The 27,739-nt window shown below is 33.8% G+C and overlaps 1 protein-coding gene across 4 annotated transcripts in view; it reads right to left on the minus strand.

The window, feature by feature from the left end:
- LOC127700015 (receptor-type tyrosine-protein phosphatase alpha-like) overlaps positions 1-27,739 on the minus strand; it is a 581,206-nt gene that overhangs the window by 354,094 nt on the left and 199,373 nt on the right. For 2 of the 4 annotated variants that reach the window (XM_052203468.1, XM_052203478.1), the window contains exon 1: positions 26,523-26,558. The exons of 1 other annotated variant lie outside the window; for it this stretch is intronic. The gene's annotated coding sequence lies outside the window, so the exon portion shown is untranslated. Of the gene's footprint in view, positions 1-26,522; positions 26,560-27,739 lie in introns of those variants that run through there. One more of the 4 variants, XM_052203462.1, reaches the window with a different exon arrangement.

Consider the following 27,739-nt stretch of genomic DNA (forward strand, 5'->3'; position numbering starts at 1 on the left):
AAGATACACTACGATACTAAACTATTACACCTTTCCACACCAAATGCCCCGATACAAAAGCTAAGTAGAAAGATAAAGATGAAAGTGCAAGCTTTGTGTGAATATTTGGTTCATGTAATATGCTACAAGTTTACGAACATTCCATATTTATCGTTGTCTGCTTACCTCCAAAAACAATATGTACTGTAGTTATAACACTTAAAGATCCAAATTTAACCTGCAAATGGGAACTGGCTCCAATAGAAGAAAAACTGTTACAAGATGATATGAGTCCATCGACTGAAAGGCTTCCATTATTTTGGCCCACTGGGAAAATCTTTGCTGTTCCGTTGTAAGCCAAATTATCTGTGAATTAAACAATTAAGTTCATTATTTGGTACTACAAATGCAAATGAATAATTAAGTAAAATCATTTGTCACAAATTGGAAAAAAAAAAATAAACAAAGACAGAAACTATGATTAAAGTAGTGCAACTTCATAACACGGATGGAGTACTTTGTTTTAAATAAGAACATTGATCAGAATCAGTATTCGACCACTGGTATTGAAAAATATACTACACAAATCAGTCCTTTCAAAATGACGTTGATATACTTTAATATATTGTCTGCCCACCTCCAAATGCGATCTTTTCTCGCTGCGTTGAAGACCCATTGGTGGCCTTGTGCTGTTTTCTGCTATTTGGTTGGTTTTTGTCTCTTTGACACATTCCCCGTTTCCAGTCTCTCTTCCATTAATATATAAATAAGATAATATGGTCCATGTGGTTATTACTTTTTATGAAAACGTGAAATGTTACTGTGACATGCAACCGTGATTTAGAAAAAAAATAATATTTAAAGTTAACGACTATCAAACATAGCAGCAGCCTTACCCAAATTGTAGTTCATCTAAAGCGTGTTTTGTTTTTTTTTTTTGTACTGGTTACAATTGATACCGTTATCAGTAGAGTGCTTACATCTATTAATATCTTCGAATTTTCTCCCGAAGCATTATCATAGATAGTGATTTATACTATAAAATGTTAAGTGAGTTTGACATACCCGTAGTATAGTTCATGGCAATTAAAAATTCGATAAAAGTCTCATTCGATGATGTTTCAATCGGGAAAAGAGGACTTGATTATGGCTACGATAGTTGGAACATATTCGTGGTCATCAATGACACAAATATTACATATATTATGATGGCATCCGAAAAAAAAACATTTGGAGGAATGCTTTTAACTTTACCATTAAGATGCCTTGGTTAAATAACTACCATGTAAGCAGCAACCCTCTATTAATGATAGCTGTAGAAAACCTATGCTCACGAATATCGTATCAAGTGTGTGTATTATACTGGAATGTTGACCATCAAAATGGAAAGTTCAGTACTCATGTGACCCTCATTGTCAACTTTTAAATCTAATACAGACTAAACTGTATCTGTGGTAACTTTCATTTAAAGTTCAATGGGTTATTATATACATTCAACGTTGTCACAACACTATGATTAATTTAATGAGACGACTTTACCTACATAACGGAAAGTGAAGTTAAAGACAAATGCTACATTTCTTTTATTCTGACTGAAATTCTAATGAAGTCTAAATCTGCCTCAAAGGAATAATGGGAAAAGTCGGCAATATAAAGAGCTCATGTTGTTCCTTAAAAATGACGTATGTCTGTTGAAAAAACATGTCCTCAAAATATAATAAGACCTTTTTTATAATGTCAACAATATAAAAAAATCAGGTATTTTGTTGGTGTAAAATTCAGAGAATCAAAAGTTTTATTTAACAAAGTATAACTTGTCCTTTTTAAAACAATATATATCTATCTATGTTGACCATTCTTTTTTTCTTATCTGCATAAAACAAATTCAAACTCTTTCTTATAGTTTGTATTTTTTTGTTTGGAATGAGTAATACTAGTGTAAAAGGTAGAAAAGTCTGTTTGCATACTACTCTCTATTGCAAGAGGAGAGGGAGTTTGATTGTATGATCTCGAACAGATCTTTTGATTCACCCCATCTCTAAAGTACGTAGGTTTAATTGCTATTCAAAATCGATGTTAATAATTTGGAAAACGAGATCTCGTGGAGCATTTCTCAATCGAAACTTTTATATAATTTGGGTATCCAGTACATTGACGGGAGATCCAGCTCTTCATTGTTGGTAGCAATTCCATCGGAAAATATAACGACCTATGATTGCTTAGATTGTTCAGATTTTTGTCAAACACGCTGTATCAACATTCTGAACAAGAAAGTTTGCACACGTACACCAAAAACATTAGAATCATATTAAAAAAATACATTTTAATTAAATTTATACAATATTTGCAACAGATATAAAGACTTTTCTAAAAGTGTTATGAGCTTTTCCGAGAATCAAAATTTCTACGAATGAAAGATGTCGTCACGATGATATAACTTTATTGTAAAATTTAGTCACAACTGTACAAATTTTATTTGGACAAAAACTTCGTATTGTTGTCTTGGCACTGGATAGTACAGTTGTTTTGTTATGACTTTATGCAATTAAGTACATGGCATAAAGTCATTGTTAAGAAACACATGTCTAAATTTCATCTAACGTATGCGTGCTATATGAGTGAAACATTAAGTTTAAATGTATAATTATTTACGAGGTCGTGCATGATTATTAATTTACGCTTGCGTTTCAGTCATACAATTCAGTTATCCGATTATTCTGTCTGCTCAACATAAACTTGGAGTAAGAATTCAATGCACCTACATATATAACAAATTTGTCAATTCAATTTTAATTAAGTATTCATACATGTATGTGATATTCATTGTTCGGAAGTTATTCTTTGATATTTATTGTTCTATTCCATCTTGCGCATGTTACGTATTCGTGCTATGTAAACTGACACATAAGTTATAACTTAGAATTATTCATTAGGTCTTGCATGATTATTCAGTGACGCTTGCGTTTCAGTCATGCACTGCCGTAATCAAGTATTTTGTTTTTCTGCTCAACTTAGACTGGGAGTTAAAATTCACTGTATATCATCTGTCAATTTCATCTTAATAAAATATTCATATCCTTTGATATTCATTGTTCTGAAGTTACTTTATCCTGGTATTTAAAAAACGTTTTACTCAGTTCACATACATGAAAAATTGGTAATAGTACATCATATTCTTTTTTCATTTTTTAAACTTTCTATATCAAATGATTTAAGCAGTATTTACATTTGAAGACACGGAACAGTAAATGGGCTATGCCACAGATTTTGCTATAATTTTAAATGCAACTTCGGCCCGTTTAACTATAACTGAAAACGGAAAAAATAATGCATTTATAACTTTTATTATCTGAAATATGACTGAATGAATTCTTTCAAAAAAAAGGGGAACATTTGTACAGAAAGCACATAAAAACGGCGAAAGTTTGTCTTTAATTTGTCTTAACATCATCAAATCTCCGCATTCTTATACATAGATTTTTCGTAAAAAACTAAATGTTGTTGATACATAAAATCGGTGATATAGCCCATTTACTGTAACTGGGCCATACATCAAATATTGTGTGCAATGTATTGAAAGGAAATATGACTAGACAGATATTACATCGGATTACATTTAATTAGCCTTTACGACATATACGTTGTAGACCGCAATTAAAAAATGTAAATAATACTTTATAAATTGTATTCGTCCGAAACGCTTTTCTAGATTAAACTTCATCAGGAACGCTCATAGCCATATATTTGAAAGCCAATGATGTATAAGAACCGACAAAAAAGGGATATATGACCAACAGAACATACAATAATGATGATTGAAAATGTAGAACAATTATATCAAAAACTGAAGTCTGAAAAGCGGCGACAATGAGCTGTGCGTTATCGCTCATCGGTATATATATATATATACATGTATCAACATGTATCACCATGTATCAACATAAAACATAAAAATAACAGTTATAACAGCGCTTTACGATGCGTTGTAATATATTGTTCTTAAAATATAAAATATAAAAATAACCGATTGATGTTCTGAATACATCAAGTTTGTTACTATACCTACATTTATTACAGTATTGTCCTGCTCGTCCAAGTACACATCCTCCAAAGCAAACACCTGTACTGGTAAAACAATTTTTCATACAGTTATTAGGGTCACACCCCCAAATACAGCTCCCATTTGCAGGATAACAATGTTGGTCAATACAATTAGGTGGACACGGTACTGTGCAGTTTTCTCCCCAGAACATCCTACAGGTATACAATCTATGTATAAAATACATGTTCTCATGTGAACTTAGTGTTAAATGTCTAACAAAAATACCGAACTCCAAGGTATGCACACATACAATTGTGTAGTGATAATTCTTTGGACAAGTTTTATTTGTAGTAAAATAATAATATTCATAACATGGTTTTTGACGCTTTGATTTAAATAGATCATGATGTTCATAATAAATGAAATATGCGAGTAAAATTCAAATAAGACAGAGTTTGTCGAGTTTTGAAAGAAAAAAAAAAAACAGCAAATACAATCTACATTGTAATGCCAATTTTAAAGTGCACATAAACATAGATTAAAACCATAATTATATGCAAGCTTATTTTATTTAATTCAAATTGTCGTCTGTTTGTTTGATCTTCAGTCTCAGAAGTTATATTATCATGTCTGTTTGCCTTTACTACTTCAGTTTGTCTGAGTGTTGTTCGTGTCGTTGTGTATTTCTAGTGGCTTTCCATTCTAGGACTCGAATGATGTGCCTGTACAAAGTTTTTATCTTGACCCTGTGTTGCTCGTTGTTTGTCTTTGTTATTTTCACGACAGCAGGCTGAAAAGTAAATTTTCATCTAATGCTCCTATCTGGTCTGTCAATTGTTAAGGTAAAAGTTTTCAAATTCGAAATTATAATCAAAGATTCCAAATGTTTGAACGTAAATGATTCAGTTTAAACCCAAGTGTGCAGACCTCTTTTTCAGTTCCATTATTAAAATAATACAGTTGTTGAGTATGTTTCTACGTTTGTACATTTTTATGTACATGTAAGTTTAGGTAAAAAAACATTTTGTATTGTAAAAAAGTAACGAAGAAGATTAAAATATGGCAATAAAAACAAACCTTTTGGAAAATATAGGGTTATACATGCACCCTTGATGAAATCGATATTGAATTTAAAACACTCGGACGATCAGACTGTCAAACTATTTACTTATAAACCTTGAAGTATTGAATGTTAAAATGCAGATATGTTTTTTTTATCTTTAGAAATAATCATTTTATGCATATACAGAGCGCCTTTGTTTCTAACCTAAACGATGTAAACGATTACGCGCGTAGTCGTTTAATCCTTTGTTTTTTACATTTTTTGGTCAACGTTGAATTCGTTCACATAAACGATGTACGCGCAAAATAGTCGCGTAGTCGTTGATCGTTTATCGTTGAGACGTATAAATATACATTTGTTTCTGCATCTGTCGTTTAAATAATTACGAGCACATGTTGTTTTCGCAAAGTCCTAGTCATTGTCCTCACTTTTTACCTTTTTGTTTACAGTGTGTGTATGTAATCTATTTCTGTCTCATTACGCGGGGTCGATAAGGTCATTAAACGATGTATTTGTTTCTAGCAGCTTAACGTTTACTAAACGATTGTCATCGATGACAAAATTTCGGGTTAGAAACAAATGCACTCTTAATCTTTAGTGGTTATGAGTAAGAGTATCGGCAGTTGCTTTAAAACAGATTAAAACAGTTATTGCAAAATGCACTAACCACTCCGTTTTCTGACGTCACACAAAAGATGACCAGGATATTGACGAACGAACTTATCTCGACGAACGAACGTAATAGGAGCGGTAATTGTGTGTTTACAAATGTACTTAAAACCATCTTTAACGTGTGTTTGGATGCAATCACGTTAATAGATAGAAACGAATAAACTCTACCGATTTTAAAAAGGTTTTGATAATACAAATGAAAGATGTTTAAAAGTTTTTTAAAGTGTCACATATCTTACGATACAATGTGGTTGTTTGTTATTGTTGAACGCATGATGAAATGTACATCACACATAGGATTATTCGACTGCACCGACGACTTTTTCAATGTCCAAACAAATATGAATGCAAAACTTTGATGATTTGAAATAATCTATAAAATTATTGTCGTCGAATCGTATATTTGCTCTGTGTTATTAATTGTGTATTCAAGTTTCAGAAAAAAAATCTATCAGTTTATATATATTAATAAGTACCAACTGAAAAATGATTTCTGTTGCAAATAATTTTTTATCCTACAAATGTACCTGTCAACCTTTAATGATGGCAACACTATTTAAGAGTAAATAAAGTATTTTAAGGGGTTAACTAGACAAAAGGCCTACTTGGTCCATTAATTAAGTATACGAAGACATTAAAGATAACCTTAAAGCCTTACAGCTATTTAGAAGAGAAACAAAACATATGCCAAAATGACCGCATGCGCATGTGGAGTAGAACTCCCCCTTTTGATTGTTTTTTTTTGTGTGTGTGTAATTTCTTATTATTATTATTCATTAAAGTATTCAATTTTCTATATTTATACCACTCAATCTTATGTATCACTACTGCGTGTATCTCACCTAGTTTGGAGTGAATTTACAAACTCTGTTACAACCCCTTTTACTATCCAAACTTAAAACAACATTTTAGTATGGATATCAACCATATCAGAGGAGATGCAATGATAAAGTGCATACTGAATAGGATTAAAATTTATAAAGTCCAAAGGCCCGTTACTTTGGGGGAAAATTATGGACCTGAAAATACTTCGTCTGACATGGCTTGTTTGATACACATGCAATTGGGTAGATTGCTGAAGTATGTTTCACCGATTGGAGTATTTGAAATAACATTGATTTCACAAAATACTCAGAAAACAAATAATATGATTGATAAGAATATTATTTAGATGATGGTACGTCAACCTTTGTTTATTTCGAATACTGATGCACTGTTTTATTGAATAATATAATAAAAGTATTGAAACGTGTTTGGGGTGGGGTTGGTGAGTTGAAATTTTCATGTCTTTTGAATTTATTTTCCTTCTTAAAGATGGGGACTTGAAAAAAATTCAGATGTTTCCTCCAACTCTTCCCCAATGAAAGAAAATGACCAGTTCCAGAAATAACAAATATTTTTAACTTTTGAAATGTGGAAACGATTTCGTTTAGTTATATACGTATTAATCATTAATCGTATCAATATAGTAAACCTCAATATCTATGCTATCACCTTTTTCGTGCTCCCAGAACTCATTAAAACCCTTTTGGAAGCTCTATTGTCAATTCAAAGTCTTGGATATCGAGACTACCATATGTTATTGTAGAAAACATTGAATTATTAATGTAAGGAGTTATGTACAGATACAGGTAATATCTTCTTTAAACTACATGCAGACGATGCGAATTACTATACTTCAAACAGCGTTTTTATGTTAGATTTATACATTACTATGTATAAAACAGCAGCTCCCGTTTCGTACAATTCGTCAAGTTACGCTTTCGTAAGTTCGTTCGTCAATACCCTGGTCATCTCTAATGAGACACTTACAATTGTTCTCTAGATCTGTAATCGCGTTGAACTATCCTACATTTGGACTGATGCTACATCATCAAAAGTTAAAATCTTACCGGCTTTGTCCCATGCACATGATATATTCGAACTTTATCAAACAAAACAAAAACAGAACGTGTTTCTTCCTTAACTGATTTATAAGCACAACTTACTTCTAAATAATCATGTATCTCAAAAAAAAAATCCAAAGATGTTTTGAAATCATGTATCTAATCTAAGACTAAAATATCAATCAGTACACATCCAACATCCAAGGGATTTAGTGTAAAGACGTCATTAACAGTGAGCAAAAAACATGACCTTGTGCAATGCCCGACTATAGGTATCTACAGATTGTAGTACCGTGAAAGTACATATGTGAAATATTTAGTATGGTTTTAGTTTACTGTTTACTAATTCAATATGTATAACAATACAAACAATATTCAAGGATTTAATTACAGTGTTGAATAGTTAACCTTTTAGAATAAGTGTATATAAAGAATTGATAAGTTTACCCGAATAGTATCTAAATTTTTGTGTCGAGTTTCTGGTGTAATACTAAATATCTAAATCTAGGAAAGGACAGTTATTGCTGTTGATATTAAATTTATTCGAAGTAAGTTCCTTTCGGTAAATGTCATCAGTATAGTTAGATGATTATTGATTATTTAATGGAAAAATATCATCAAGATAACGGTAAGTGTTGTTGAATTTATCAACTGAATGGAATTTAGACGGTTCTTTACTGAGTTTTGCCATAAACTGTGATAAGATATATTGGCTTTGGGTTTTTCAAGTGATGTCATATGAATTGGATATCCACGTGCGTTTTTGTTGAACAATCTAGATGCAGAGGCATTGCATTGTTTAACACAATTGTAGAATGTGCGAAATTTGAAGGTGAATTTCGATTAGCGGCAGTTGAATTTATATTAGAAACGCGGTTTTTTAAGGACGTGGATATTCGAAGTGCGGAGAGGTTTTTTGTTGTGTTACCGTTTCTTTAAATCATGATATGATATTGTTTAGAAGAAGATAAGTAAAAGAGGCCGAAAGTCAAAGCTTTGAATTAGGATCATAATTACGGGATGAGTAGACCTAAGTAGTGCAGTCTAAGAATTCTAATAAAACTGGTGTTAACTTGCCCGAGAACACAGTTATTTCATTGTGTATTTCTTTAAGACAATAATACAAAAGAAAGAATTGCTCCTGCTCTATCTCAAACAGATGTTTATAGCTCTGACTAAATCTATGGACAATTTTATGTTATGGAGATCTATAGTTCAGTTTGACAGGTACAGACATACTAAATTTTGACCATATTAAACTAAACCAAATTACTACTTTACCTAAAAATACATCAACCAAAGTTATTTAAAAACATAAAATGTTATACTTCAAGCACATTAAATAATAAGGGACTTTAGAAATCAAAATAACGTACCATTTCCACCTTTCACGGAGCTCTCTGATTTCATCAGGAAGATTAATCAGATTATGAAGTTTCCCGGATTCACTTTTTGGATAGGAATTGCGCAAAGCGAATCTAGACTTATTCCGATCGGAAATAGAACGCATTTGGTAAATTTACAGACCAAGCTTGGAAACCGATCCAACAACACTCGAGGTATAAACGTTAAAATTGTCACCACCTAATTGAATTGGGAACTAGAACGCATATCAATGCGTACACATTCAAATGATATATTTCCAGGTAAAGATCCCCTCTCACTTCACGCATTTGCAAATGCAATTAACATCAAGATACACAGATATTTATTTTTTGACAAGTTAGGCTCCTGGTGATCTTATGATCTCGGAAGTATAGTTATTTTACATCTAAAGAGAAAGCATGACTTAATACGAGTCTATTCATATATAATATTGTTCATACTTCCCCTGTTATTGACCACTACTTTTAGTACTCCTTGTATACGCATATAAATCAAACAAGTATGTTCATTTAGTTTTATTAAAGAAGTTGATCTATTTGGATAACCTGATTCTTTTTTATGATTCCTTCCTCCTTTTAATAATACAACGGATAAATTTACAGATTGTGAAGTTGAATTGTATTAAAAGAGGGGCGAAAGATACCAGAGGGACATTCAAACTCATATGTCGAAAATAAACAGACAACGCCAATGCTAAAAAAAAAAGAAATAGACAAACAATAGTTCACAAAACACAACATAGAAAACTAAAGACTGAGCAACACGAACCCCACCAAAAACTGGGGGTGATCTCAGGTGCTCCAAAAGGGTAAGCAGTTCCTGCTCCACATGTGGCACCCGTCGTGTTGCTCTTGTTATTACAAACCCGGTTATTAGTCTAATTCGGTATGTCATATTCGGGAAAAGGGTATTGGATTGTAGTTACGACATTAGGAACATATTCGTTATCATTTGTGAAACGGACATTCCATAACGGTCAACCAACTCGTGATGGCGTCCGTAAAACTTACGAAGGGATGACTTCAACTTCACCACTTGTAACTCTTGGTTTAATAGCTTCCTTGTGAGTAGCTACCCTCTATCAAGAAAATCATGATAGGAAATGTAAGCCCTGGAATATCGTATCAACTGGGAGATATATACGCCGTATGCAGGCGCTGCTGGAATGTTCCTACATGCAAATGGAAAGTTCACAATTGGGAAGCTGAAATCATCTCTTTTGTCGTAATGTTTTGTTTTCAACTGACCCTCATTGTCAATTTCTAGATGTAAGTCAAGATATGAGGCAGACTTAACTGTATCTGTTGTATCCTTATCTCAAGTTCGATGGGATAGATTCGTTCAACATAGTCACCAAATTTTGAATTTTTTAGTGAGGGAACATCATCTTTATAGCGGAAATTAAACTTAAAGGATACTGCTAACTTCTTTTCTTTCTTCCTAAGAAGTTCCTGTATGCAGTCAGCCTCATATGAATAAAGGAACAAGTCGGCAAGAAGAGAGGCACAGTTTGTGCCCATGGAAATGCCGATTGTTTGTTGAAAAACACGTCCTCCAAACGTGACAACTATGTTGTCAATCAAGAAATCAAGCATCTTGATAATGTCAGTTTCAAAAAATGTTGTTGGAATCAGATTGATTTATTACAAAGTAGAATTTTTCCCTCCCTCAGACAAGATACTTGTATCTACGTTGGCCATTCTTTTTTATGAAACAAAGCAGGACCAACTGTTTCAATTTGTCTTTTAGTTTGGAATGGGGAATACTTGTGTAAAGTGTAGAAAATTCAAATGTTTTAATACTATTGCAAGATGAAAGAGATTTATGTTGTTTGTACTCTAAGAGATCTTTTGAATCTTTTAGTATCCCCATCTGATTCACGCCACCTCTAGAATAAGTAGTTTCATAATAACTTTGAAGCCCGGCTTTGAATGTTGGTATAATTGATAATAATAATTTAGAAAGAGGTTTCGTGGAGTACTTGGAAGACCCAGCAATATACAGTTGTTTGTAAGGACACTTATGTAGTTTAGGTATCCAATACAGTGATGGAAGATCCAGTTCTTCATCTTTGGTCGAAATTCCAAAGGAAAATAGAACAGACCTATGATTATCCAGGATTTCCTCTTTAGTAAGTATCGTGGGGGTATATGTTGAGTTTCCAAGTAAACTGTCAATACCTAATTCATTTATCAAGCAGTTTATGTAATGTGAAAAGTTAAATCACAAAAATACTGAACTCCGAGGAAAATTCAAAACGGAAAATCCCTAATCAAATGGCAAAATCAAAACCACAAACACATCAAACGAATGGACAACAACTGTAATATTCTTGACTTTGTACAGGCATTTTCTTATGTAGAAAATGGTGGATTGAACCTGGTTTTATAGCGCCAAACACACAAAAACGATGTTGTTTGGGGCTTTATCTGCGGGGACAACATAAATATTTGTCATGGAGGTAGGACAAGTGTTTTGCAACATTTGGTTCTTTAAAGATTGATGTAGCATGGGTATTAATAGACCCATTCAGTTTCTTAATTCTGATTTGTAATAACGACTCCACAGCCTTAATCCATTTTGAAAGAGTATCTACGTCTTCTTTCTTTCGTTTAGCCCATTGCCTGACATAATCCTCGACTGAATCCATCAGTATTTTGAAGTTGTGTTTCCAATTGATGGATTTAGGCTCACGATATTATATTGGATAACACATTTCGCAGAAAAGTATTGTTGACAATGTTTAGGTCACTAGTAATAACGTGGCCAGTCGGATTATATATGAATGGGGAACTATCTCAGGTACAATCAAGAGGTTTAGACTTGAAGTCGTCAATATTGAGATCCTGCAACACGTGTTTGTAATTGAAAATTTTAGTTGCAATTGGTTTGGTATAGGTATAAGAAGTGATAGGTACAGACTGAACTTTAAAGTAGGGAGGTATTTTCGAGTGCATTGATTTATGATGAAGGATAATGCCCAAGTTGATGGCATCGAGACCTTTGTTGGCAAAGGAAAGTTTAAGAGAGGATCTTTTCTCCTTTTCATCTTTTCCAATTCGAACTGGTTTGAAAAGTCTTTGACTTGCAATATCCGAAATGATAGCTGTAAGTTTGTATTGGTCAGATATGAGATATACACATAGTTCATTTATATTTAACAATCAAAATTACTAACCTAGTTGGGCTTATAAAAAGTTTGGAAGACCGTTGACAAAGTAATGAACGATAAATCAGGTTTTGAAGCATTATAAAAAGCTTGTATCAAATTTTCCCCTTAATTGTCGCTTCAGGGAACACAAAATATAACCATAATACCGTCAACAAACCTTCAGTAGCTAATAAAACAGAGCTAAGATGAAAAATTAAACGTTTTAAAATTTAAAAATCTAATTTTTTTTTATCGAAATCAACGAACCATGAAAGAAGAGTCAGTACTGTACTGTGATGCAAATGTATGGAACGCCACAGCTGTCTTATGCGGTATCTGGTATTACGTTATGTGGTTTAATTATTACTAGATGATATTTTATTTTTACATGATATGGTTTTGACTATTACTTAACTAATGTTTTGATATTACTTCATATGGTTTTGTCATTACTTAAGGGCATACGATACAGTTTTGATCCCACGTTGTTTTTTTTAAAGAAAATTTGCATTCAAGCTATTTTTCACCTCGCCAATTCAAATATGTGATAAAAAATATACCTTCATGTGCCTCTTTAAGAGATAAAAGGGGTCGAAATGTTAGACATTTACTAAAAACTTCGTTTCTTTTTTTACATTTTTATCCTTTGGATAGACATATTTAACTTTTTTGTTTCAAAAGATAAACACAAGCGGATTTTTGTAAGAACGTTTGGAAAAATCTTCTTTACATAAGTATGCTCTAAATTTGTATTACAATTCTCTGGAAATACTTACTGTTTATCAAAGTTTCACTATTTTAGACAAAAAACGAATTTTTGCTGTATATTTATCTAATTTAAAAAAAAAACGGTGACTTTTTCATAAAAATTGGTACAAATAATCATGTTAAAAAGAGGGATCCAGGTGCAACTTTTCCCGATATGTCACAGTTTGACGTCACGAAAAATAACATTGTACGTTATCTACGTTAGCAACGTCATTACCTCCACTGTAACTGTATCGTATGCCCCTAATATGGTTTCGTCATCATTCGATGTGGTTTCACCTTAATTAAATGCAGTTGTGTCATTAGGTACTAGTAATGTGGTTTTAACATTACTTGATGTGTATTTGGGTTAACGTAATGTAGTTGTTTCATCACATGATGTGGTTTTGTTATTTAGTAATGATTGTTTGTTAATTCTTCATATGACTTTAACATCATTGAACATTGCGTAATGATATTTCAAAATGTGATGATTTCACAGTACATGATGTGTTCGTTTCAGTATTTGATGTGGTCCTGTCATTCTTTGATGTGGTTATTATATCACTTGAAGAATTAAAAAACCACGTGACCATTTTGGATAAAAATAGTTTTATTTTTAAACTGATTTCCATCATACATTTTATATGTCGTTTGTTTAATGTGCTTCGGTAGGGGCGTTATCCATTAGTAAAAGTTCAAATTAAAGTTTGAGTTGTTGAGTTATTTGGTATGAAAAAGGGGAACGAAAGACAAAAATAAGAAATTTCAAATAAGTACAAACAAAAAATCACAATATTTCGGACATAATGGGGATATCCTCAAAGCACTTGGTCTGGCCGGTTTTTCCTTACTTCTCAAATGGAAGCAGTATTTTGATAAATTCGTGAAGGATTCCATGGAACCCTGTTTCTCTCCTGAAATTACTGCTGTTAGTGTAAAAGTGTAATGTTGACTGTAAAAAGTTCATTTATCGGTAAAACACAAAATTAAAAAAGTAGTATTTCTGTATGCTTTATTTTAATCGTAAAGATTAACTCCTAAACAAGTTTTATAACAATTCATGGAGGTTTACAAATTTATCATGACAAAACAGTTTAATTCGGTATTTACTGCAAAACCAACCTATATAAAAATAAGAAAATGTGGTATAATTGCCAATGAGACAACTTTCCACCACATATGTGTACCAAATGACGAAGAAGTTAACAACTGTATGGTTTTCAACAATGAGCAAAACCCATACCGCATAGTAAGCTATAAAAGGTTCCGAAATGACAAATGTAAAACAATTCAAACGAGAAACATTACGATTTAAATGATAAAGACGCCGACGCCACTACCGACGACGGAATATATGTTTGCTGTGTCTCACTTCCGCGACATTAATGGCGCAGTCTTGACACAAATCAAATTACTTGTACTTTATCGTCAACAAATGAGACACTTTTAATCAACTCACACTAAAGTTACAGGGAAACGCCCATCGTTTTTTCTTCGACTATAGTGTTTCTATGTTTTAAATTTAATACACGAGGCTGACCGAGTGTTTTAGATATGAACCATTTATCACCAACCTTAAATTTTGATATATTGTTAAATATTACATTTTTATACTGTATGTGTAACTTGTGTTTTCCCAAATTTCATTTATTTAAACATTTTTTCACCTAAGTTTCTTTAAGAAACATTTTTTTTGTTTTTGTGTGTGTAGATGTAGGGATCGGACTAATCGACAAAGCATCAATTTTATAAAATAAGAGTTTTTCGATTTTATTTTCAACGTGTATGATTACTTGAAAAAAAAAACTTTCTTGGGGAATATCTGTTTCACAGGTGACGACGGATATGTTTTAATTGCCGTCCTTTTTTCCTCGAATGTGACCTACCGATTAAGACAAAATCACTGGGTTTGTACTTTCACGAATAACACGACGGGTGCCACACGTTAAGCAGGATTTGCACGCGATTTACAGTGTTTTCTCATATTGTGCTGTTACACTACTGTCTCAGACTAGGATAAGGGTGGAGCGTTCACAGACATGTTTAACTCAGCCATATTCTTTATGTGCCTGTCCCAAGTCAGGAGGCTGTAGATGGTTGTCGTTGGTTCATGTGTGTCATTTTTGTTTTTCGTAAAATGTTTTCTTATAAAATAGGACGTTAGTTTTCTCCTTTGAATTGTTTCTCATTTCACGTGGTGGCCTTTTATAGCGACTATACGGTGAGTTGAAGGCTGTACGCATACGGTTGCCTATAGTTGCTTACATCCACTACATTTAAACTCCGGTGGATAGTTGTCTCATTGGCAATCACACCACATCTCCTAACTTTGTTTAGATTTTTATGTTGTGTTTTGTATACTACAGTCTTGTTTATCTTTTGTACGCATGAACCCCTAAGCCCTCTTTTCATAAGCCCGAGCAAAAGCCCTTGATCCGCGATAGAACATTCAAATACGAACTCATATTAGAAAATTCAAATTTCAACTCGAAACCTTAATCTAAATGAGACTCAAATTCGAATTGAAACTTGAACTCTACCTTAAAATGTGACTCAAACTCGAAGTCCAACTCGAGATTCAATGGTAAATCTAACTTATTTCTAATTATGGCTTGAATTCTAGCTAAAAATCGAAGACTAACTCGAAGTTTAACTCGCACAGTAACCCACGGAACGTCAATTTTGAATCGATGGATTGCCACACTCATCCGAGGCACATTTAACATGGAAATCAGTTTTAGAAATAGAACTATTTTTTTACGCCCGTTTACGGGACGCATTGTGGTATACCGTTGTCCGTCCGTCAGTCCGCCCGTCCGTCCATCCGTCCGTCCGACCGTCCGTCCGTCCGTCCGTTGTCAACATGTCGGACAATAACTGAAAAACGCTTAAAACAATTTCGAAACTGGGCAATTGTTAATATCTATTGACGTAAGCTGCCTTTCGATTTTTATAAATTTTAGATTTTACGTTTCCGATTATGGGATTTTATTCATCATATTCATAGAAAGGGGGATTTTCCAGTTTGTGGACAATAGCTCAAAAATGCTTTGAGCAGTTTTAATGAAACTTTAGTGACTGGTTTATATCTATTAAAATAAGCTCCCTTTGGTTTTTTGTTTTTTTTTTATATAAATGTCTGATATGACATTGAGGAGTAATGGAATTTTATTCGTTGAAAAAGCGACGGGCATATCATACGCTCATAGCGCACCTTTTTCTTCACAAAATTGTCACGTGGTTTTACCTCATCAAGTTATGTAATAACCACATCAAAGAATGACAGAACCACATCAATTACGGGAACGAACACATCATGTAGTGTAAAATCGTCAAATTTTGAAACATCATTATGTAATGTCTTCAAGCCATATAAAGATTTGGCAAATCATCATTATGAAATAACAAAACAACATCATGCAATGGAACATCTACATTATGTTAAGCCAGATACACATCAAGTAATGTTAAAACCACATTCCCTAATGACACAACCCGAATAGATAATGATGAAACCAAATCGAGTAATAACGAAATCATATTAAGTAATGACAAAACTATACCAATTCAATACTATTAGTTACATAGTGTATTAGTGACCCAATACGATATATATGAGGTCAGTAAATTCTATATGGGGTGTGAGCGAAGCTCGAATCCCTATATGGAATATACTGACCCCATATATATATCGTAACACCACTACTAACCGTATATTAAAATAAACCAGGCCTACTAACCACTTATGAAATATATACGGTCTCCACGCGGTTGCTTTTAACCAATCATAATCCTAGAAATGTATAGGAGGTAAGATAAGAAACAATCATTTGATACCGAAATAACATTAAGTTACGACTATTCCATATTGAGTTACATCAAAACATCCTTACGTAATGTCAAAACCATATTAATATGTAAAGAAAAAATATTATCAAGTTATAATAAAACAACATAACACAATATGTTGCAGTCTTGTAATTGACTGCTCCATAGGCTTACATGCAAAACAGCTGATCTTTTAAATTTTAAAAAATTAAAATGCTACATAGAAAAAAAAAATTCATGTACATATCATGTATGTAGTAATGTGAAATTGTGATTTAATGGGGAAAAAAGTGGGTCATGCCGGGAAGAATAAAAAGTTATGAATCCCTGAAGTCAAAACTACTTTTTTTCTACTTTCCGTTTGCTGTTTTTACTAGGCCGCACCATTCCTGTAAACATGATATCCTTACACTTTCCTGGTTTGATGTCCCCAAAAAGATGCATTTTTTTTTAATCTAAATACATGTTTCAATTCAGAATAAAGTTTTAATCAAACAGAAGAAATTGAGTCTAGAAAAAAATTCAGAAAAAAATGGACTATTCTATTTCACTCCATGTTTTGACATACTCCGGAAACTGGAGTTGTTATACAAGACTGGTACCAATATCTGGGTACCACATAAGACAGATGTTAAATTCCATACAAAAAAACACCTACATCAAATCTACCCGTAGCTGTTGTTAAAACACTACTAATCAGAAATCTTCAATATTGTTGACGCCGTTCAGTTCAAGGGAAAGATGTACGTGTGTACATTTGACATAGACTCTAGACCTGCAACCGATGTTTTCTTATTCTTGAGGTACAAGCATTTCCAAATACTTAGGTTATTGTGAGAAATTCCTGCTTCACAAGAAGTTAGGGTCGTTACCAGAACTGATTCGCCATATATATTTAGTTTAATAAAGCAGAAAAAATACATTCCATACAAAAAAACGCCTACATCAAATCTACCCGTAGCTGTTGTTAAAACACTACTAATCAGAAATCTTCAATATTGTTGACGCCGTTCAGTTAAAGGGAAAGATGTACGTGTGTACATTTGACATAGACTCTTTAGACCTGCAACCGATGTTTTCTTATTCTTGAGGTACAAACATTTCCAAATACTTAGGTTATTGTGAGAAAATTCCTGCTTCACAAGAAGTTAGGGTCATTACCAGAACTGATTCACCATATATATTTAGTTTAATAAAGCAGAAAAAATGTCCTTCTGAAACTAAAATTACTTTATTTTTATATCGGACAAAATCTTAAATAATGATATACAATAGATGACGAACATTTCATTCATTTTCCTGATAAACAAAAATTATTTTATATATTAAACCCCGCTCCCTTTATTAAAGCTAGGATCACACTGCCGATCAGATCAATTCGATTATGCGGCGTTCACACAGTGCCGATTATGGCTCCCGTTTGAGATCAGACAGCGCTAAGACACGAAAAGTGAAAAAGTCGGATTACCATCCTCAATGATTTGGAATGTCCTATCATTGTCTGGAAGCAGTCGTATAGGTTCGTAACAGATTCGTACGGATCGGGAACGGATCAGGCACCCCGACATTTAGATGCGTCCCGTAACATTCGGGGAAACTTTTTGTCTAGTCGGATTACAATCGTGACTATGTCGTGACAGATTCTGCTGTATCGGATCAAAATTATAGCAATGTTCTGTGTTTTCTGGACAGTGTCCTGTGGAATGGACATGATCTGGAGAAATCTGTCAATTTTTTGCCGATTGAGTCCAGATTGCATCCCGAATGCGAAACCGTCTCTGCCGGAACCGTTCCGGAACAGTCCCGTTATTTATACGAAATTCGGCAATAATACCCACGTCAGAGTCCCGTCAATTACAGAACACGATACGACTTAGTCCAGACAAAGCCGTTTGCAATGCGGTAAAGCAGACTGTGATAGCAATGCGTTCCGACAGTACCAGATCAATCCAAATATGGCGACAGTTTTCTAATGGATATCTTCCGTCAGCGTCGGTTCACTGGCTGATTACTGTCTGATGTCTGTCAGGTCGCATTCGGCAGAATCTTGACAATGTCGGAACAGATTCTGTCGTTTTTTTACCATAGGAAAGATACAAATCGGATTGAGAACGGGATAATCGGGACAAATTCGGATGGAAACGGCTGAATTTAGACGCTTCCTGTACAATATCTAATTGTTGTCGTGATTGAATAACTGTTTTTCACAAATTTTAATTAAAGTTGGAATTTCCAGCCACGATTCACAGGACCTTTATCAGACTTTTGACAAATTTTAATCGGGAATGGTCCTATCAAGCACGGCAGTAAAAATCGTGAATGTGTGACCCCGGCTTCAATCCGATTGTCAAAATTTCCACGACCAAGCGCAACCAAATTCTTGATCGGGCCTGTTTACGACTTCTATCCGACCGCTATCAGACCGTACACGACTCCAAATCGACCATTTACGACTCCTTAACGATTTTTTTACGACTTCAACCCAACCACTAATTGAATATCTATTCGATGATCCCGACCAATTCACAATCTCTACACGATCTCTACTCGACTAGCTAGACTAAATCAACAATACTCGATCCCAACCCGATCTCGAACAGACCAGATCGACCTGATCGTATAGGGGTCGTAGAAATAGTCGGGTATTGGTCAAATATGTACAATTGCTGTATAAAAACGTCTGATTTCTATGCCCCCACCGCAGCGGAGGGGACATTAAGTTACCCTTGTCCGTCTGTACACCCCCGTACGTACGTACGTCCCGAAATTAATTTCCGTTCTTTAATATAAAAAGAAGATGTGGTATGATTGCAAATGAGACAACTCTCCACAAGAGACCAACTGTCACAGAAATTAACAGCTATAGGTCACCGTACGGCCTTCAACAATGAGCAAAACCGATACCGCATTGTCAGCTATTAAAGGCCCCGAAATGACCAATCTAACTTTAGTTTACCTCAACCAAATGTTTTGAAACTTATTCACAATACTTAATACCACAAAACACAGATCAAACTCGAATGTGGGTGGCGTCAGTCTAACTGTTATTGAGTTATGCCCCTTTACAAATGGAGAAAATTTTTGTTTCCGTTCTCTATCTCAAGTTTGCCTTAACCAAGTATTATGAAACTTATACACAATGCTTATTACCACAAAAATCAGACCGTTCGAATCTGGGTTGCGTCACTTTTACTTTTCTTGAGTTATGTCCGTTTATAACGTTATATGCAAGTGGGGGCATAATCTGTGTCCAATGGACACATTCTCTATTTATTTTGGTTATCATTAAGTAGATCACAGAAGCTCTGAATAAAGTCATACATTTAAAATATCTACATGGAGATAGAGCAGTTGCACTTGTGGTCAAGGTGATTAACGCTTCAGGGAGACAGGTTCATAGCTGTGACAGAACTTGAAGAGGAGCGTAGAAAACGAACAAGAAAGTGTAAACAGCAACGGCGCCGAGAAATCTGGGTGAGGACCCTAATGATTATAAAAACTTCCTCAGAGTGGACGCTGATATATTTGGGGGTCTTTTAAACCGTATCTCACACAGAAAAAAAAAATTAGAACACCAATTTTAGGTAAGTAGACATGTTTGTGCGTTGATAATTTCATCCGAATGAAACCGAAGTAAAACTATGATATCATTGCAGGAATTGCTTTAATAAATTTTTCAATTTTTAAAGAAGCCTTAGAGCTTGTAATGTAATTGACTGTCACCCTTTGCCATCTCGCAACTGGCGCTTCTTATGCAGAGCTTATGTATTCATTCCGAGTGGCTAAAAACACAATTTGCTTGTTCGTTCCTGAAGTTTTGGAAGCTGTTATATATGAGTACTCGGAAGAGGTAATGCCAGACGTCGTCAAACCCGTACAGTGGCAACAGATTGTCGATGACTTCCAAGCCAAGTGGAACTTTCGTCATGCATGTGGAGCACTTGATGGCATGCACGGGAGGATAAAGTGCCCATAGGAATATGGTAAACTGTACTACAACTACAAAGGATTTTTCTGAATCATACAACTGGCCTTCATCGACACAGACTACAAGTTCATATAGGTCAGTGTTGGTGCTAATGGAAGTGCGTCCTACGTTTAGTACTTCAACCAATCTGAATATGGACTTTGATTGAGAAAAACACTTCGGTATGCCGCGCCATCACCTGACCCATTACCCGGCGATAACAAAAATACCCAATACTTCATGATTGGAGATGATACATTCCCACTGAAAACCTGGATGATGAAGCCATACTCCAGACGTAACTTAGTGGACGAAGAGCGCATATTAAATCATAACTTAGTCTTTAATAACAAAGTTAGGAACTGCCTTTAGCAAAATTAAGTAAAGTTATAAAATATCATAATCCTAACGTATATCTTGTGCTTTTTTAGGATATCAATTTTTCATTTTTGTTTTAAAACAATTTTTCACCATAGTATTCCCTTTTTAGTCTCTACCGGTACTAATGAAATGCAAAAGAGAAGGAATTCCATTGATTTAATATAACAATGGAATTTCAATTGTTTTTTGTTATAAATTTGCGAGAAAAAACAATAAAGTTATCAATTATTTGTGATAATAGTCTTGCATTTGAATACATTTTGTATAATAACACTTTTTTTTTTTACTTTGCAGACTTGTTCGTGCAAGGCAAGTGGTGTAAAACGCATTTGTTATCCTTGTAATGCGGTTTCAATGCCTGCTTGTCTGCTCGAAACAGTCTCCAGAGACCATTGATCCAATGATTGTTGCATGTATAACAGCATAATCTTCACAGAAATTGGAATCTTCTATTATTGTACGTCAGGCCATCGACCATGAGGATGAGCACAATCAACTACAACCTTGCGTCAGGGAAGGCAGATGGCAGATGGCTATCATACTCATGAAATGAATGCTGTGACACGCGATGGGGTCCGTCAAAGAGACTATCATATGCGCTATTTCAATTCATTAGCAGGTTCTGAATCAGTTGATTGTCTAGAGGGTATTTATTTAGTCCAGCAATGTAATTATTTAGTTACTTGTAGTTTCACCGTGAAACCGCCGATGTTTTTTTTTAATATGACATCTTGTTTACATGTGTTATAAAATTGCCAAGATTATTTTAAAATAATGGTAATTATGTTTTGTGTTGTTCAAAGTTTAACCTTAGCTTTGGTATATGTTTAGCCTTTTTTTTATTCTTTTATAAAAAATGTAGTTTCTTGATTGCAGCTTTATAAGGAGATCCTTAAAATAATACTTATAATAATAATAATTAATTTGAACCGTATTTTTTTATTCAAAAAATTTACTCTTCTTTTCTTGAAAATAACACCACCAAATGAGACTTGTCACTGGATTTGTACCTATGTTTAGCAATACGACGGGTGCAACATGTAGTACAGTATCTGCTCACCTTTCCGGAGCACACGAGATTACTCCCAGCAAGTTATACGATTTGATCAGAACTGCACATCCTTTTATAGAATCTTGTAGCAGTCATGTGTACTCGTGTATGACCAAGTAGATATCGAAAAGTGGTCGAATTTGGTCGAGTAGAGATCGGGTATTGGTCGAGTTGGTCTGGGATAAAAAAAAAACAGTAGTCGTAGTGATCGGGAAGCGATCTGGAATTGGTCGTGTTAATCTGAACCACTGATGAAACAGGATGGCGTTGGTCGAGAAGCGATCGGATATTAGTCGGTGAAAAAGTCCAGATGATCGAGTACTGATTGGCTAAATATGTGTATTCGGACCAAGCTCGATCTCTACACGATCCTTTCCCGATAAATTCGACGGCTACTCGACGGATTCCCGATCTCTCTTCGAGTGACTGGCTTCTCGATCCCCATTGACATGTCAAAAATTGTCGTGTAGAAAGTCAGAGCGATGACCAGCAAGGTAGACCACCCCGAACAGTCTTGTCGAACGAGTCAGACCAGTCTCCCGATCGCTTAATATGCTTTAATCGGGCTTGATCGAGTTGATCTGATCGGCAGTGTGAACCTAGTTTTAGACATGTTAGAATTATATCACTCATCTCTTTCTGTTGACTTTTAACAGCATTATTTAAATGTGATAGCTAATAAAACCGGGAGACGGATTTATAAAAGTTTTTCCAAACTTGTTTCTTAATCCCATATTCGACTGCTATGTATAATTGTACAACGTTATTGTTATAATATTTCAATAATAAATACTGTTTAAACTAAACTTGATAACTACAAATGTAACAGAATCCCTAAAATCAAACTTGAGATTGACATTGGAACTCTTATGTGTCGCTATTTAATTTTTTTTCTCGTTTTCACAACTACAGGGTACTCCATTTACAATGGTTTGATAGGTTTGAGTTGTATGGAAAAATTTATTGTCACAGAGAAAAATGATATGAATTTTATCAGTGAATTAATTTCTACATCAAATCATTGCTTTTGGCATAATCATAAATATGCTTTATCTTGTTACTTTACCATATATTGCTACATAGCATAATTCTGCTAGTATTTCCGATCCTCTATTTACGTAGTAAACACTTTTGGCAATCATGTTACAGTCGATATTCTGTGTTAGGTCAGGGTATCCACTTTTTCCTTTATCTGTATAGCATAAGCCAGGAGCAGAACTATCATCTGCCGTCCCATTGCCGAGGTACAAACGAAATTCATTCATTCCTGTCTGCTCTATTAAATTATATAAGAAAAAAACAAATAAGGAAGATAATCATACATAACTTGTTTCAACTGTTTAATCTAACACAAATGTGTCATCATAGCAATAAACGAGTGGCATTTCAAGAAGTTAATTGGAACTCTAACCACACAAACATTAGCCAGAATTAGATCCTACATTTACCCGTTGCGCATCCGAACAATAATGCTGATGTGGTAGAAGATGCCATTCGACAAAGCCGTTCTATGTACCGAACCATGCATTACAATTTAAAAAATAGCGGGAAACATTCAATGACGTCCTATCTTGAAAAAGCCCAGATGAATTTGCAAAATTTAAATTTCTCGTCGGAAGAACCAGGCGTGACTACATATAAGGTCTGTCCACGACTGAAACTACAAGTACTTTGCATTTTATATGAAGATTTGAGGATTTTAAGACAAATCTAATAACGTTTGTTCGCCGATTTTATGTGCTTTCTTTAGAAATGCGCATCCATTTTCATGACAATTAATTCAGTAATATTTCAGTAAGTAAAAGAGATAAAGCATTATTGTTTTCAATTTTGGGTTTTAGTTTAACAAGCCAAAGTTGTCATTTAAATTTTACCAAAATCTGTGACATTATAGAATTAAACAAAAAAAGAATATGGGGTGTCCATCCATGACACAAAATCAGTACATAGATATAAGAAGATGTGATATGAGTGCCAATGAGACAACTCTCCATCCATGTCAAAATTTATAAAAGTAAACCATTATAGGTCACAGTACGGTCTTCAACACGGAGCCTTGGCTCACACCGAACAGTAAGCTTTAAAGGGCCCCAAAAAATTACTAGTGTAAAACCATTCAAACGGGAAAACCAACGGTCTAATCTATATAAAAAACGAGAAACGAGAAACACTTATGAACCACATCAACAAACAACAACTACTGAACATCAGATTCCTGACTTAGGACAGGTGCAAACAAATGCAGAGGGTTTAAACGTTTTAATGGTACCAAACCTTCACCCTTTTTCTGAAACAATAGTGTAACATCACAACATAGAAAGACACACTATAAAATATCAACTGAAATAGCTTAACTCAATCAAAGGACATATTAACACTATTGAACATACACTGAACAAATAAATTTGACCTATGACACAATGTAAATACAAAATAAATAAACCAAGGGAAGAATAATAAAAGTAACATGTTATATCGGTAAGAAATGTTAAACAATTAAAGAAAAACAATATGCTCGAACAAAAATATCTGCCTTTTGCAATAACTTTAAACACAGGTAAATGAAAATAATTTTGTTGTTAGGTATCCACAGCAAAAACAAAACACAAAAAGCAAAGGAAGAGCGCTTTTAATGCTGTTCTTCATTGCCCATTTACTCTACCATGACCATGTGTTGACCTTAAAACATATTTTTGTTACTGATGACGTTGATATTTTGAAGCTTTATTGTAATATGATGGCATATTGAACGTTAACTTTTCGTAACGGTCTGAAGGAAATATAATTTTGCTACATGTAAACAAAAATACATGATCTAGTGCATGTCCAACTTGAAAGTAAATTTGTACAGACTTACAGATGATTATCTACAACTCTTAAAGAGCACACTGGAACAAACATTTAATAAACAGTTGATACATTAAAAGCTAGGATTTAAAAAAGAGTTACTTGATAATACGTTTTCCCGCTTTAAATTGACATATTGATACTTACTATTTTCCCGATAATATATCTCAATATTTGTGATGAAAGCAAATTTTGGAAGTTGTAGGCCCCACCAGGCGTAATTTTGTCCTTTAGCTGTAGATGAACATCCGTCAATCCACCTATTAGAGGCTGGTCCTTCTATTGCTTTATTTGCATCGTATTCAGTATCACCGTCTATTAAAGTTGTAAGTTGTATTGCACTTCCCTTTGGTGCAAGATTTACTGAAAAAAAGTATAATTTCAAGATAAAATGTGACAATATAAAGGATTTTAAAAACGTTTAATTCGAGTTGATAGAAGAATCGCTTGATATACATGTCATCATTTGGCATAAGTTTGTTGGTATTTTCAGTAATAACCACTGAAGCGATTGCAGTACATCTGAAAATTCGAAAAGCTGACAGTTTGCAACTGATGTTAATTTGCCTTGTTAACTTACGTATTACAAATATTTACTTCAGTAGTCTTTAGGTCTTAAGCAAGAAAGGTCTACATTCATTTCTAATTCACTTTTCTGACTATTGTTGTAAGATTTTTCATACTGCGTCCCTAAGACGGCTCGATGCAAAGTCTTCAAAACAAGCAACATGAATAACAGTTTGTGCACTTGCAAAATGATATAATGTTATTTGAAAATAATGTTTTCAAAGTTTCTATCATTATATATACTGGAAAGTTAAACTTTAATATAATGTGTCATTTGACGTAAAACTAAGTGTGCATGGAACCAAAGGCAGAGGCCAAATTCGTATATTTGTCGCATTGCTATAATCCGTTAACCACATTCACGCACATGAAATATTAAAGCCCACATATCTAACATTTTGTCATGCTTTTATTTCTGGTTGATAGTGTCTATATTGCAAACAAACCATATCAACTCATTTCTATAATATGAAATCATTACCATTTACTCGAAACTCCTGTCTTCATCATGAGTGATTGTATTTTGTAAATCCATAAAACAATACAGCTCAATATGCATGTTGGGAAAACAGTAGTATAAGTTATTCGTAAGGAGCCGATAAATCTAAAATTTTCCGATTTTGCTACTTTTTATAATAAAAAACAAGGACAATACAGTTATCATGGTTATGTGCGATATAAGAACTTTTAATATTATGTGTTAGAAAACTTAAGTCAAATAGTGGCATGACCATCTTCTTATCGAGCTTGTTTATAGTATCCACAGCAACCGTCATTTTTACATTACATCAGTTACATTTATGAAAATTTAAAATTTCGAATAATTTTCAAAAAATATTTCCTAGTTTCAAAATTGATATTGTTAATATGTTAATATACACACTGCAGTTATTCATAAATAATACAAAAATATATTACACTCATACATCAAATCACGGATGGTAATACTTACTTTGTGCTGCTACTGTTACAAAATGGATCTCAGTGATAATTATAAATAGCACTAGCTTTTCAATCATCTGAAACATATATTTTTGTGAATTATCATAATCAATAATTATAAATTTAACACTTAATTACGAACCAAAAAAAAAACCAAAAAAAAACACAACAACAAAAAAAAACCATAAGACCGATCTAAGAGTAACCTGCAGTTTCTGGAAGCTAGTTCAAGCCAAATACAACTAATAAATAATATTTTATATGTTTTCACTTTCATAAAAATCACTGTGTTGAGAAACTTAATAAGTATGTAAATCCGAATTATATTTCGGATGATCATGAGAATTAAAAATCTGTTTGGATTGAATAACGCAGGTCTGGTGTGAACTAACTAACTGCAATTTTTCAACCATCGTCAACATAAATTATGATACTAAATACCTAGATATTTTTATTCTTCCGTCAAGCATAAATTCGTTCAATAAAACTTATGTTTGATAAAAAAAAAAAATTCAGAACAGAGCAACCTACATCTCTCCGTGTGTTTTTTTTTTTTTAAATCAGAAAGAAATGGCTTACGAAATTGGAAAGCAAGCGTTCTGAATATACACCGTGTCCGAGTATTATTAACTTTGGACAGTTCATAAACCAAAATATAATTATAAAACATAAACAAAAACTAATAATGAAAATGAAAATAACAATATTGATAAAACCTTACACTTCATTGTATTCCCTGTAATACACTTTTAGGAACTACATTATTTTCATAAGAACATTTTAATATGATACTGCATGTGCATGCATCTGTTAAGAGTACATTCTCAAACGTTAATCGTTAACAATTGTTATTAGTACTTGATTTTCTATAGGTCAAAGCAATATAACGTTTTGACATGTCAAATATGAGTAACGTATGCAAAAATCTACGTATCCACTTGTTCCAGGTGACATTTGGAAATAAGAAGATTTGGTATAATTGCGAAAGAGACAACACTCCACCAGAGACCATCTGACGTAGAAGTGAGGAACAATAGGTCACCTCACAGCCTTCCACAATGAACAAAATCCATACCGCAAAGCAAGCTATACAAGACCCTTTAAAGACAAATGTAAAACAGTTCAAACGACAACCACTGAATAACAGGCTCCAGACTTGGGACTGGCACGTACTGAAAATGGCGGGGTTAATATGTTTGCGGGTGCACCCCCCCCCCCCCCCCCCTA

The sequence above is a fragment of the Mytilus californianus genome, unplaced genomic scaffold, assembly GCF_021869535.1.
Source record: "Mytilus californianus isolate M0D057914Y unplaced genomic scaffold, xbMytCali1.0.p SCAF_1, whole genome shotgun sequence".
Classification (NCBI taxonomy): domain Eukaryota; kingdom Metazoa; phylum Mollusca; class Bivalvia; order Mytilida; family Mytilidae; genus Mytilus; species Mytilus californianus.